The sequence below is a fragment of the Furipterus horrens genome, unplaced genomic scaffold (assembly GCF_987537825.1).
Source record: "Furipterus horrens unplaced genomic scaffold, mFurHor1.1.pri manual_scaffold_12, whole genome shotgun sequence".
Taxonomy (NCBI): Eukaryota; Metazoa; Chordata; class Mammalia; order Chiroptera; family Furipteridae; genus Furipterus; species Furipterus horrens.
Window position 1 is genome coordinate 56,865,658 of NW_028327182.1, and position 14,194 is coordinate 56,879,851.

General features: G+C 40.6%; 1 pseudogene; it reads left to right on the forward strand.

Moving 5' to 3' along the window:
- The first annotated feature begins 9,726 nt into the window (after positions 1–9,726).
- LOC149996241 (glyceraldehyde-3-phosphate dehydrogenase pseudogene) lies at positions 9,727–10,716 on the forward strand (annotated as a pseudogene).
- The last annotated feature ends 3,478 nt before the right edge of the window (positions 10,717–14,194 follow it).

Sequence of the window (14,194 nt, forward strand, 5' to 3'; positions counted from 1 at the left end):
TATTCTTAACATCCCCCTGTCTATTTTGTACCAACGATTATGCTTCTTAGTCCCTGCACCATTTCCCCATTTCTCCCCCTCCTCCCTCCCAGCTGATAATCCTCCAAATGATCCCCTTACCTATGATTTTGTTCTTATTCTGTTTTACTTAGTTGAATTTTGTTTTTATTTTTTAGATTCAGTTGTTGATAGCTGTGGGTTTGTTGTCATTTTAGTGTTCATAGTTTTGATCTTTTTCTTAAGTAAGTCCCTTTGACGTTTCATATAATAATGGCTTGGTGATGATGAACTCCTGTAGCTTCACCTTGTCTGGGAAGCACTTCATCTGCCCTTCCATTCCAAATGATAGTTTTGCTGGATAGAGTAATCTTGGTTGCTTTTCGTCACATTGAATACTGCTTGCCCATCCCTTCCTGCTTGCAAAGTGTCCTCTGAGAAATCAGCTGATAGTCTTACAGGCACCCCTCTGTAGGCAACACACGCTTCTCTCTTGCTGCCCCCAGCATTCTCTCTTTATCTTTCATCTTTGGCATCTCAATCATGATGCGTCCTGGTGTGTCCCCCTTGGGTCCAGTTCTCCCAGGACGCTCCGTGCTTCCCGCACCTCTATGTTCATCTCCTTCGCATAATTTGGGAAGTTTTCCTCATTTCTTTCAATTCTTGCTTCCTCATTCTGCACTGGTTGACTGTTGTTTTCTTCCTCATGTTCCAAATCATTGATTTGAACCCAGTTTCCTTCCCTTCACCATTGGTTTTGTGTGGACTTTCCTTTGTTTCACTTAGCATAACCTTCACTTCTTCTCCTATGTGTTTGCTGTACTCAAGCGTATCTGTCAAGCTTCTGAGCATCTTTATCACCAGTGTTTTGATTTCTGTGTCTGTTAGGTTGTCTATCTCCTCATCTGTTAGGTTGGCTGTCTCTTCGTCACTTAGTTCTCCCACTAAAACCTTGATTTGTTTCCCCTTTTGGGCCAAACTGCTCTCTCTCCTCATTCTGACAGGCTCCTGTGTTTGTTTGCCTCCGCATCCCAGGTAGAGCTGTTGCTCCTGTTATGTTGTAAGGGGCGGAGCCTTAGGGATTCGTCAGTACAGGGCAAACTGTTTCACCACATTGTGGTGCTATATGTGGGGGAGGGGTCCGAGAGGGAACAATGCCGCCTGCCCAGCACTTGCCCCTTTTCTAGGCACTTATCCCACTTCTGCACCAGACTGGCGCCCCTCTAGCTGCTGCCCTGGCTATCGTTCCCAGAGTGGGTGGGTCTGCAGACATTCTAGGACCATGGGGGCCCTTTAAACAAGCGGACTCTGCTGAGACCAGCAGTTTCTGCCTCCACCCCAACCGCCACTGGTCTGCACAGTCAGAAGGAAAGAGGCTTGATTTTCCCTGGTGCTGGGACTGTGAGCTGCGATGTCCAGTGAGGAGCTGGGAATGCTCCGCAGCTGTCCCTTCTGACTTTTTAAAACATGTGGCTGTGCTTTCTGCTGGCTTGCTGCCACCTCCACTGCTGCCACCACAGCTGCCACCACCACACTACATCCTCTTTGCCCTGGCTTCGCCCCTCCTCCTTGTCTAGTTCAGTATTTCTTCTTTATATCTTTGTTTGTTGGACTTCCATGCAGTTTGATTTTCTGGAACTTCTGATTGTTTCTAGTTTTGAGGTAGTTGTATTCTTTCTTAGTTGTGGAGGAAGAGGCAGCATGTCTGTCTACGCCTCCATCTTGGCCAGAAGTCTTTTACAAATATCAATATTTCTTAAATTCATTTTTCATATTTTTTCACCTACATATATTTCTAACAAGGATAATAGCAACTGTTGGCATGACATAGTATTAAGATATAATCCTAAAGGATTCATTGGAAAATTATAATTATTTATTTCCAAAGTATAATTTTTTACTTCTTATTAGTAGACATGTTTCAGGTGAATAGTTTGATTAGAAATTAGGAATTAGAACTTAATAACTTAATTCTATTTGTCGTTATTTCCATTTTCCCCATATTTGCTCAATTTCTATAAAAATGAAAAACTGAATAAAATGTTACATAGTGTATATCATCTTTTTTTATGTTATTTTCTAAAAAGGGTAAAGGAGATAAGAAAGAGGGAGTAGGAAGATGGTGAGAGTCATTCTAATATCTGGGGTCTTATCTGTTGTCACTGTCAATAACATTTCTTTATCTTTGCAATTCTTATTAGTCTTTCTGAAAGGGATTAACTTAGAGCAATATCAAAAGCTAATTAGGATAGTACAAGAGAAGAAATTTATAGGCCCATCTCATTTATAAATCTTAAGTAAAATCTAAGTAAACTGAATCCAGTAATGAGTAAAAATGACAAATACATTATGACCAAATTGGATTCATTCCAGAAATGCAAGTTAGTTTAACATCCAAAAATCAAATTTATTGCAATTAATATTTGTAATTTACTAGAGTAAAAGAATAAAGTATAAAAATTATATGATCATGTTAAAAGTGCAGAACGATAAAAAGAGAGAATTCTATAAACAAGTTAAGATTATAAAGGAACTCTCATAACCTGATTAAACCCATCTCAAAGAAGAAAAAAACAAAAACAAAAACAAAACCACTGCAAATACACTTAATTTTAAAATGTTATATTAGGAACAAGATAAAGATGCCACAAGCCATTATTTCTGCTCAAATTTTTATTTTTATTGATGGTACTCCAAAGTAATGTGAAAGAAAAAGAAGATATAACATTTGCAAGAAAAAACCCAACATTTTTACAAATACTATGATTGTCAATGTAGAAAAGCTAATAAAAAACAAATTATTAGGATAAATAAGAATGTTTAGCAAGATTGCTGGATACAAAAGCACTATTAAAAACTCAATTACAGCCTTGGTCGGTTAGCTTATTTGGTTACAGCATTGTCTGATACACCAAGGATGCAGGTTTGATTCCTGGTCAGGGTACATACAAGAATAAACCAATGAATGCATAAATAAGTGAAACAACAAATTGAAGTTTCACTCTCTCTCCACATTGCTCCCCATCCCAATTCAGTAAATAAACCTAAAAATCTATTAAAGTTTTAAAGTGTCAACTTACATTTAAATCCCAGAAGAAAATCTGTTAGAAAAAATATATATACACATACATTTTATTGATTATGCTATTATAGTTGTCCCAATTTTCCCCCTTTTTCCCCCCTCCACCCAGTATCCGAATTCCCTTCAGCAATCCCCCTCTTAGTTCATGTCCATAGGTCATGCATATAAGTTCTTTGGCTTCTCCATTTCCCATATTATTCTTAACATCCCCCTGACTATTTTCCCTGCATCATTTCCCCATTCTCCCCCTTCCTCTTCCCTGCTGATAACCCTTCAAATGATCTCCATATCTATGATTCTGTTCCTGTTCTCCTTGTTTGCTTAGTTTGTTTCTTTAGATTTAGTTGTTGATAGTTTTGAAGATGTTGCCTTTTTAATGCTCATGGTTTTGATCTTGTTCTTTTTCTTAAATAAGTTCCTTTAACATTTCATATAATAATGGCTTTGTGTTGATGAACTCCTTTAGCTTTCCTTTGTCTGGGAAGCACTATATCTGCCCTTCAGTTCTAAATTATAGCTTTTCTGGGTAGAGTAATCTAGGTTATAAGTCCTTGCTTCTCATCACTTTGAATACTTCTTGCCAGTCCCTTCTTTCCTGCAACATTTCTTTTGAGAAATCATCTGACAGTCTTATGGGAGCTCTTTATAGGTAACTCTCTTCTTTTCTCTTGCTGATTTTAAGATCCTTTCTTTATCTTTAACCTTTGGCATTTAATTATGATGTGTCTTGGTGTGTTCCTTCTTTGGTACAACTTGTTTGGGACTCTCTGTGCTTTCTGGTCTTGTATGTCTATTTCCTTTGACAAATTATGGAATTTTTCTTTCATTGTTTTTTCAAATAAGTTTTCAATTTCTTGCTCTTCCTCTTCTCCTTCTGGCACCCCTATGATTCAGATGCTGGCATGTTTGGAGATGTCCCAGAGGCTCCTAAGCCTATCCTCATTTTAAAAAATTCTTATTTCTTCTTTTTGTTCTGGTTGAATGTTTATCTCTTCCTTATGTTCCAAACCATTGGTTTGAATCCTGGCTCCTTTACCTTCTCTGTTGGTTTCCTGTGGATTACTCTGTAAAAAAAAATTTTTTTAATTTATTTATTTGAGAGAGAGAGAGAGAGCGAGACTGATCTGTTGTTTTACCTATTTATGCATTTATTGGTTGATTCTTGTACGTGCCCTGACCAGGGATCAAACCCACATCCCTGGAGTATCAGAACAATGGTCTAACCACGTGCGCCACCCAGCCAGAGCTCCTGTGGATTATTCTTTATTTCACTTAGTATAGTCTTCATTTCTTCCTTTATTTTTTTGTCATGCTCAATGAGCTCTCTGAGCTCCTCATAACCAGTGTTTTGAACTCTGCACCTGATAGGTTGGCTACCTTAGTTTTGCTTAGTTCTTTCTTTTTCTGGGGTTCTGTTCTGTTCTTTGACTTGGGTCTTATTTCTTTGTCTCCTCAATATATCAGCCTCTCGGTGTTTGTTTCTGTGTATTAGGTAAAGCTGCTTTTAATCCCTGTCTTAGTAGTGCGATCTATGTAGAAAAGACACCTGTAAATTATGTGGGGTGGAGCCTTAGGTAATTTCTTGGGTGGGGCAACCTGCTTCACCGCTTTGTGTCTGTGTGGCAAGGGCTCAGAGAGGGGACAATGCCGCTGCCTGGCTCAGTGAGTTTGCCTGGCAATTGCCCTGTTTCCAGTCACTTACTGCCTTATGGTGTGTGACTGGCACCCTTCCAGCTACTGCACCGGTGATGAATTCCAGAGTGGGTGGGCTTGTGTATATTCTAAGACCATGCTGACCCTTTAAGGGATGAAAATATGGCAGTTTCTTCTGCAACCCCAATCCCCACTGGTTTTTACAGCCAGGGGTAACTGGGGTCTATCTTCCTGTTGGTGGAACCCTGGGCTGGGGCTGGGATCCCTCACTCCTGAGGTATCCCTCCCAATATTTATCCACCACATGTGGGTGCGGGACCACCCGTTCTGAGTCTCCTCACCTCTCTGCTCCACTCCATATGTTTGTGCCTCTCTGTGCCTCTCCACCTCTCTGTGCCTTTCTGCCACTCTAACCCATCTGGATGAATGTGGCTTCTTTAAAGCTTTGGTTGTTGGACTTCCAAACAGCTAGATTTTCTGAAATTTCTGGGTGATATTTGTTTTATAGTCTAGTTGTAATTTTTTCTGTAGCTGTGCAAGGAGGCAAGGCATGTTTATCTACACCTTCATCTTGACTGGAAATCAGAAATATATATATTTTAAATTGTATTATAGCACCCAAAATTATGACGTACTTTAGATAAATGTAATAAAGAGTTTATTCAAAAGATCTAAATAAATGTAGAACTTTAAAAAATGTATTGCTGCCTTGGCTAGTGTGGTTCAGTGGATTGAGCACTGGCCTGCGAACCAGGGAGTCAGTGGTTCAATCCTTGGTCAGGGCACATGCTGGGTTGTGGGCCAGGTCCCTGGTTGGGGGCGTGCTAGAGGCAACCATATGTCGATGTTTCCCTCTCTCTCTTTCTCCTTCCCTTCCTCTCTCTTGAAAAATAAATAAATAAAATATTTAAAAATAACTTTTAAAATGTAAAATAAGATAAAATAAAAATATATTGCCAGTACTCAATATTGTGAGAATGCTAATTCTGCCCAAGGAGTCATTGAAATTCTAATGTCCCCAACAGAGTTTTCTTTGAATTTAAGAAGCTGCATATACAATTGATTTAGAGGAGCAAAGATCCGAGAATATCCAAAACACTCCTGAAGAAATTAAGCTTGCCACACTACCTTAAAATTTACTCTACAGTTATAGTAATTGGAACAGTGTTGAACAGACATGAATAGAAATAGACCCATTGAACTGAATATGGAATTCAGAATTAGATCCCCACATATATATGGACAGTAAGGGCACTACAGACCAGTGGGTGGGAAAGATTTAAAAAAAAGGTCCAAGTACAATCCAATTGGAAGAAAAGGGTCCCTACCTAAATACATATATAGCCCTGGCTGTTGGGACTCAGTTGGTTGGAGTGACATGCCATGACCTGAAAGATTATGGGTTTGATTCCCTATCAGAGGCATGTATGAGAGGCAACTCATTAATGTTTCTCTCCCTTTCTCTCTCCCTCCCGCCCCCTCTCTCTAAAATCAATAAACATGTCATTGGGTGAGGATAAAAACAAACAAACAAATAAATTTCTAGTAAATTAAAGATTTAAATGAGACAGTGAAAGCTATAAAAGTTTAAAAAGAGAATAGCTTTATGACCATAGGATAAAAAAGAATTTTGTTTGCAAACAAAAAAACAAAAACAAATTTAAGTCCAGAATGCAAGATTAATCAATTTGATTATTTCAAAATGAAAAACTTCTGTTTAAAAAAGACATAAAAAATGATGAAATATAATCTACAAACTGGGAAAATTTAATTGTAACATATAATTGAAAAAGATTAATATCCAGTATGTATAAAAAGTCTTATAGATCAATATGAAAAAGAACACCCATTAGAAAAGAGAGCAAAAGATATGAACAGGAATTTCTCACTCTCTCTCTTTTTTTTTTTTTTTTTAAGATTTTATGTGTTTACCTTTAGAGAGAGGGGAAGGGAAGGAGAAAGAGAGGGAGAGAAAAATCAATGTGTGAGGGATACACTGATCAGTTGCCTCTAGCATGCCCTTAACTGGGGACCTGGCCTGCAACCCAGGTGTGTGCCTTGACTGGGAATTGAACTGGCAACCTTTTGGTTCAACCCACTGAGCCACACCAATCAGGGCTGCACAGGCATTTCATAAAAGAGAAACACAAACAACTCATTGGTATATTCAAAGAGGTCAAACTCATTCATAGTGAGGGAAATGCAAATTAAATGATAATAAGATACCATTCATATTAACCAGAATGAAAACATTTTAAAGCTGGATAGCATCAAATATTGACAAGGGTTATGGAGTAAAATAATCTCCCATACACAGCTAGTGGGAATTCAAATTGCTACAATCACTTTGAAAAACATTTTGTCACGATTTCCGGTCAAGATGTCAATGTAGATAAATGAGTTACAGCCACATCAAAATTGCAGCTAGCCCTGGCTGGTGTGGCTCAGTGGATTGAGCACTGGACTGCAAACCAAGGGGTCACTGATTCGATTCCCCATCAGGGCACATGCCTGAGTTGCGGGCCAAGCCCCGAGTTGAATGTCTGCAAGAGGTAACTGATCGATAGATCTCACACATCAATGTTTGTTTCCCTTTCTCCCTCCTTTCCCATCTCTATAGAAATAAATAAATAAAATCCAAAAATATTTTTTAAAAGCTTCAGCTTAAAAAACAATTGCAACTAAACAACAGAACAACCCTCATTCAGAACTGCCTGAAATCTGGCTGAATGGAAGTCCTACAACTAGGGAATTAAAGAAGAAGCCACATCAAGACTGATAGGAGGGGCAGAGACATGAAATGGGCTGGTCCCACACCCATTCATGGTGGCTAAAAGTTGGTTGGAATATCAAACCTGCAGAGTCTTCCCTGAGAAGCAAGGGGTCCACACCAGGCTGTGCAACCCAGGATTCCAATGCCAGGAAGAGAAGTCCGTGTAACTTCTGGCTGTAAAAATCAGCAGGGGTTGGGGCTGAGGGAGACAGAGGGCTACTGGGGTTTAGGCAGTTCCTCTTAAAGGGCCTGTGCATGAATTTACTTGGACTCACTCCCTTTGAGCCCCAGTGCTGGGCATCAGCTTGAAAGGTGCCAGAGGCATACATGGAGGAATTGAATTGGCTGTTCTCAGAGGGAGAGGGGCAGCTTTCTTAGAAGTGCAAGCAGAGGCCATTGTTCCTTGATGAGCCCTCTCTCCCCACAGAGTAGGCAGGCAGGCACCATATCTGAGACTCCATCAACAAGGTTCACACTGTTTGCCCTGCCCTGGTGAGTCTGAGGCACTGCTCTACTTAGCATTCAGGCCCCCCAAGCTGACTCCAGTGGCTTTTTTACACAAATGGTCTGTCTTGGGATATGCTTCAGATTTTCCTAAAATCTCCCCAAAGAGCAGCATCTAGCCTCAGTGTGCTCTGTACCTCTCATTAACCAGCCCCAAGACCAGTCTTGGGTCACAGCCTGATCTCACCAAGGTACCTCCAAGCCCAGCACAAGTAGCAGCCATCTAAGATCACTTCATATCTCATGCTGGATGGCCCCAGGTAGAACACAGGAAGTGGCTGACCTTGGCCTACACCTCTCTGGAGTCCCCAGAGCCTACACACCCAGTGCACAGCTATAGACCATGTCAAAACACCACCATCTGATCACCACTACAAGCAACACATTCAGCGGGTGGACATCCTGCTGAAGTAAACGCTGCTCTGTGGAATGGGCTCCTGAACAGCTGACCCTTCACAGTGGTCACAGGTCAGTGGTTAATGGTCACAGCCAGTCCTTACAGCTAATTGTTTTGGGGATAAATCCCTCCCATTGATGTCCCAATAGCAATAAAGCCTCAACTACAAGAGGCATGTGTACACAACCCACAAAGGAGGCACAACTCAAGTGCCCAGCTTGAGGGATCTGGGAGGTTGTGCCACTAGACTCTACAGAACACCTACTACATTAGGCCATTCAACAAAGTTTGGGAGACATGGCAGCTCTACCTAATACATAGAAATAAACACAGGGAGGCTGCCTAAATGAGGAGACAAACATGTCCCAAATGAAAGAACAGAACAAAACTCCAGAAAAAGAACTAAATAAAATGGAGACAATCAATCAACTAGATGCACAGTTCAAAACATTGGTTATAAGGATGCTCGATGAACTTTGTGGGAACTTCAACAGCATAAAAAAAGAACAATCGGGAATGAAGGATATACTAACTGAAGTGAAGAAAAATTGATAGAGAATCAATAGTTGAGTAAATGGAGCAGAGGATCAAATCAGCAATTTGGAATATAAGGAAGCAAAAAACATCCAATAGAAGCAACAAGGAAAAAAATCCAAAAAAAATGAGGATAGTGTAAGGAACCCCTGGGACAACTTCAAGCATACCAACATTCACAACATAGGGGTGCCAGAAGGAGAAGTGAGACAACAAGAAATTGAAAACCTATTTGAAAAAATAATGAAAAAAGAAAAAAAAGACTTCCCTAATTTGATGAAGGAAATAGATATACAAATCCAGGAAGTGCAGAGATTCCCAAATAAGATGAACCCAAAGAAGCCTACACCAAGACATATCATAATTAAAATGCCAAAGGTTAAAGGCAAAGAGAGAATCTTAAAAGCAGCAAGAGAAAAACAGTTACCTGCAAGGAAACTCCCATAAAACTGTAGGCTGATTTCTCAAAAGAAATATTGCAGGCCAGAAGGGATTGGCAAAAAATATTCAAAGTGATGAAAAGCAAGGACTTACAACCTAGATTACTCTATCCAGCAAAGCTGTAATTTAGAATTGAAGGGTAGATAAAGTACTTCACAGACAAGGTAAAGCTAAAGGAGTTATTCATCACTAAGTGATTATTATATGAAATGCTAAAGGGAGTTATATAAGAAAAAGAAGATCGAAATGATGAACATTAAAATGGCAAAAATGGGCTCTCTGTTCCTCCTGTTTGGCAGATAGCTGCATCTTCCCGTGCAGTGCCAGACTCAACCCTGAGACACGATGGTGAAGGTTGGAGTGAATGGATTTGGTCATATTGGGTGCCTAGTCACCAGGGCTGCTTTTTACTCTGGTGAAGTGGATATTGTCACCATCAATGATCCCTTCATTGACCTCAACTACATCGTCTACATTTTTCAGTATAATTCTACTCATGGCAAGTTCAAAGGCACAGTCAAGGCTGAGAATAGAAAGCTTGTCATCAATGAAAAGTCCATCACTATCTTCCAGGAGCGAGATTCTGCCAACATCAAACAAGGTGATGCTGGTGCTGAATATGTTGTGGAGTCCACTGGTGTCTTCACTATCATGGAGAAGGCTGGAACTCACTTGAAGGGTGGAGCCAAGAGGGTCATCATCTCTGCCCCTTCTGCTGATGCCCCCATGTTTGTGATGGGTGTGAACCATGACAATTATGACAATTCTATGAAGATTGTCAGCACCACCAACTACTTGGTGTCCCTGGCCAAGGTCATCCATGACAACTTTGGCATCGTGGAGGGACTCATGACCACAGTCCATGCCATCACTACTACCCAGAAGACCACGGATGGCTTCTCTGGGAAGCTGTGGTGTGATGGCTGAGGGGCTGCCCAGAATATCATCCCTGCTTCTACTGGCGCTGCCAAGGCTGTGGGCTAGGTCATCCCTGAGCTAAATGGGAAGCTCACTGGCATGGCCTTCTGTGTCTCCATCCCCAATGTATCAGTTGTGGATTTAACCTGCTGCCTGGAGAAAGCTGCCAAATATAATGACATCAAGAAGATAGTGAAGCAGGCAGCAGAGGGCCCCCTCAAGGGTATCCTGGGCTACACTGAGAACCAGGTTGTCTCCTGCGACTTTAACAGTGACACCTAGTTCTCCACCTTTGGTGCTGGGGCTGGCACTGCCCTTAATGACCACTTTGTCAAGCTCATTTCCTGGAATGACAATGAATTTGGCTACAGCAACAGGGTGGTGGACTTTATGGTCCACATGGCCACCAAGGAGTAAGAGACCCATGGGCCACCAGCCTCAGTGACAGAAAGAGAGGCACTCAGCTGCTGGGGTGTCCTTGCCCCAAGTCAATTCCCCAATGCACTGAGAATCTCCTGACCTCCAGTTTCCATCCCAGACCCCCTAAAGATGAGAGGGGCTTAGGGAGCCCTACCTTGTCATGCACCATCAATAAAGTTCACTGTACTTCAAAATAAAATTTTTAAAAATGGCATAAATGCACAAGTATTAAAAACTGAATCAAACAAACAAACAAACAACTAAGCAAACAAGCAGAACAAAAATAGAATCATAGATATGGAGATAATTTGGAGGGTTTTCATTCGGGAGGAGGAAGGGGGAAATTGGGGGGAAAGGTGCAGAGATTAAGACACAAATTGGTAGGTATAAAATAGACAAGGGGATGTTAAGAACACTATAGATAATGGAGTAGCCGAAGAACTTATATTCATGACCCATGGACAGGAACTAAAGGGGAGGATTGCTGGAGGGATTGGGGGTGCCAGGTGGAGGGGGGCAAAGGGGTAAATTGGGACAACTGTAACATCATAATCAATAAAATATATTTAAAATGTCATTTCATTGTTTTCTGACTTCCATAATTTCTTTCAAAAAGTTAACTTTCAAACTTATTGTTGCCCCTTAAGATAATGTGTCATTTTAATCTTGTTATTAAGGGTTTTCTCTTTATATTTGGTTTACTTCAGTTTGACTATATATGTTTAGGTGTGGTTTTCTCTGTATTTCATTTGTGATTTGTAGAACTTTTTTTTTTTGGAAAGGCGGCGGGGGGAGAGTGTTGTTCCATTTATTTATGCATTCATTGGTTGCTTCTTGTATGTGCCCTGACTGGGAATCCATCCCAGAATCTTTGTGTATTGGGAAAATGCTCCAGCCAACTGAGTTAACCCAGCCAGGGCTTGTGGAACAAGACCATATGGAATGTATGGCTTAATAACCTTCATCAGTTTTGGAAAATTTTTGTCTACTATATTTTAAGATATTTTATTTACTTATTTTTAGAGAGAGGGGGAGGGAGGGAAGAAAAGAGGGAGAGAAACATCAATTGGTTGCACCCCAACCAGGTTCTAGCTGCAACCCAGACATGAGCCCTGACCGGGAATGGAACCAGTGACCTTTTACTTTGTGAGAAGACTCCCAACCAACTGAGCCACATCGCTCAGAGCTGTCTACTATTTTTAAACATTATTGATTTTGTTCCATTCATTTTTTCTTATGCTCTTTTCTGTGTCTTCTATCTTTTTTATTTGCTGCACTTCAATTTGATAACCTGACATGTTCTTCACTCACCAATTCTCTGTTCTGTTGTGTCTAATGTGATATAAAACCCATTAGAGTTGTTAATTTCAGATATAATTACTTTTTTTAATGGAGCTTCCCTTTAACTTTTTAAAATTATATAGATACTTACTCTTTGGTGAAATTTAAAATTTTTTCTTCTGGTACATACAACAGAGATGTTTTAATGTCTTTGCTTTTGACAATTCTAACATCTAATTCAGTTGTGAATGTTTCCCAGTGTCTGAATTTCTCTCTTGGTTTTGATAATTTGGCCCTTTTTTAAAGAGCATGTTTTATTTGGATGTTAACATTATGGATGACAAATTATATTTATTTTTTGGCAGATAGAGCACCAGTGTATCATCATCCTCATGTGCTTCCCTTCAATAATTGTTCATAAACTTTAAGTTCTACTGGTGTTTATTGCTTTCCAGTGGCTTCACACATTTGCTTTAGGTTGGATTCTTTCAGAAGTAGACAATGAATCAAGGATTTGGATAAAATGATTACTTAATAAGTACTTTCTAGATAAACCATTAAGGGGAAAAGCAGAATATGGAAGGGGAAGAAGCCAAGGGAGGATATCATTCATGTGAAGGCCCAGACTTAGGTTCATCTTTAGAATACTCTGGAAACCAATTACCACCTTAGAGTGAACTTTTGTATCCACATAATAGTCATTCATTGGCTATGGTCCATCCTATGGAATAAAATTTCCAAGCCTTTCTGTCTCTCCTTAAGGTAAAATCAACTCTAGCATCAGTGCACAATCTTCCAAAACATTGTTTCTCAACTTTTTGCTCATTATCACAACCTTAGCCTTCTTAGCATTTTTCCTAATCAGCTCCCATGAAATTCTGTTATCATAAATATACTGTGTATCTATTTATGTACTATATTTTTATCTGTGCTTTATATATAAATGAGTAAGGTAGTTTTTTGCTCTCCAAGAACCAATTATTGCTCCCATTGCGAATGTATATAGTACTATAAAAGTTGCAGATGTGAGCTGTTAGCAACAATGTATTTTGTTGGTGGCAGTTTGGTGCACAGGACTGGTAAAAGGGATCCAAGGGGATGTGGATAGGTTACCAACTGTTTTGCCACAGTTGTTTTAAATACCTTGTATAGTTTATAGTTGTTGTTTTGTGGCTTAGTCCAATACAAAATATTTGATTATGGTCAGAGCTATAAATCCCCATTTGTCTTTATTTGTGATTGTAGAATGAAAAGTTTTCCAGAAGAATCAGCAAGCAGATAAGTGGTATATAATCTTTTTATGTATATATTTTGGCTCTCCACTCTTATAAAGTCAAACATTATTATACACAAGAAACCTCTTTTAATCTCTAAAGGGATCCTGAGTTATAAGGGACAATATTTATGCACTTGCTCATTCTAAAGGGAACACTGGCTGAAATGCTGTAAGACTAATGTTTGGTGGTGGAGGGGAGGGTGTGAGGTATGGGAGGAAAGTGTTTCATTATCACTGCCTTTCTGAAGCTTCTTATTGAGACCTCCACTTTTAATGGTTAAGAGTTATAATTTCACTGCAATGGTTGTGTGGCCTCCCCCTGGCTGGTTTGGCTCAGTGGATTGAGTGTCGGCCTGCGAGCTAAGTGTCACGGGTTCGATCTTCCAGTCAGGGCACATCAGAGAAGGAAAACTCTGATTCCAAAAAACCTCCGCTGCCTTGTGGCATACCTATTCAGGGGAAAGGCTAAGGGAGTAAACCCCGACAGAAAATCCGGAGCCGGAGTCCCTAAGGTGGTTTGACGTTGTAGTCAACACCGGCAACTCCTGCGGCGCACCTGAAGCCAAGCTGTATTGACTCTGTCTTTCCCCTTGGATCCTTCAGCTGCGAAGAGAGGGGGGGTCTGCTGCATGGGCAACAGCTGGCCCTCCATATCACCCTGCCCAGGCTTTGTAGCTTCACTGGAGAGGACACTCCAGCGTCATCGCAAGATGTCGACTCAACACGGGAGGAGACAGATACCGGTTATAAGCTCATCCGATTGGTGAAGGAAACGAGCGCCCGGGGTCTCCTCTGACGGTGGGAGAGGTCATCGCACCTCACTGGACAGCTACCGCCCGCCTCAAGCTGGGCAGCCCCCAGCCAATTAGGTGCCGTCTCGCCATGGTTCGCCTGCCCCACTGGGTGCGTGGGGATCAG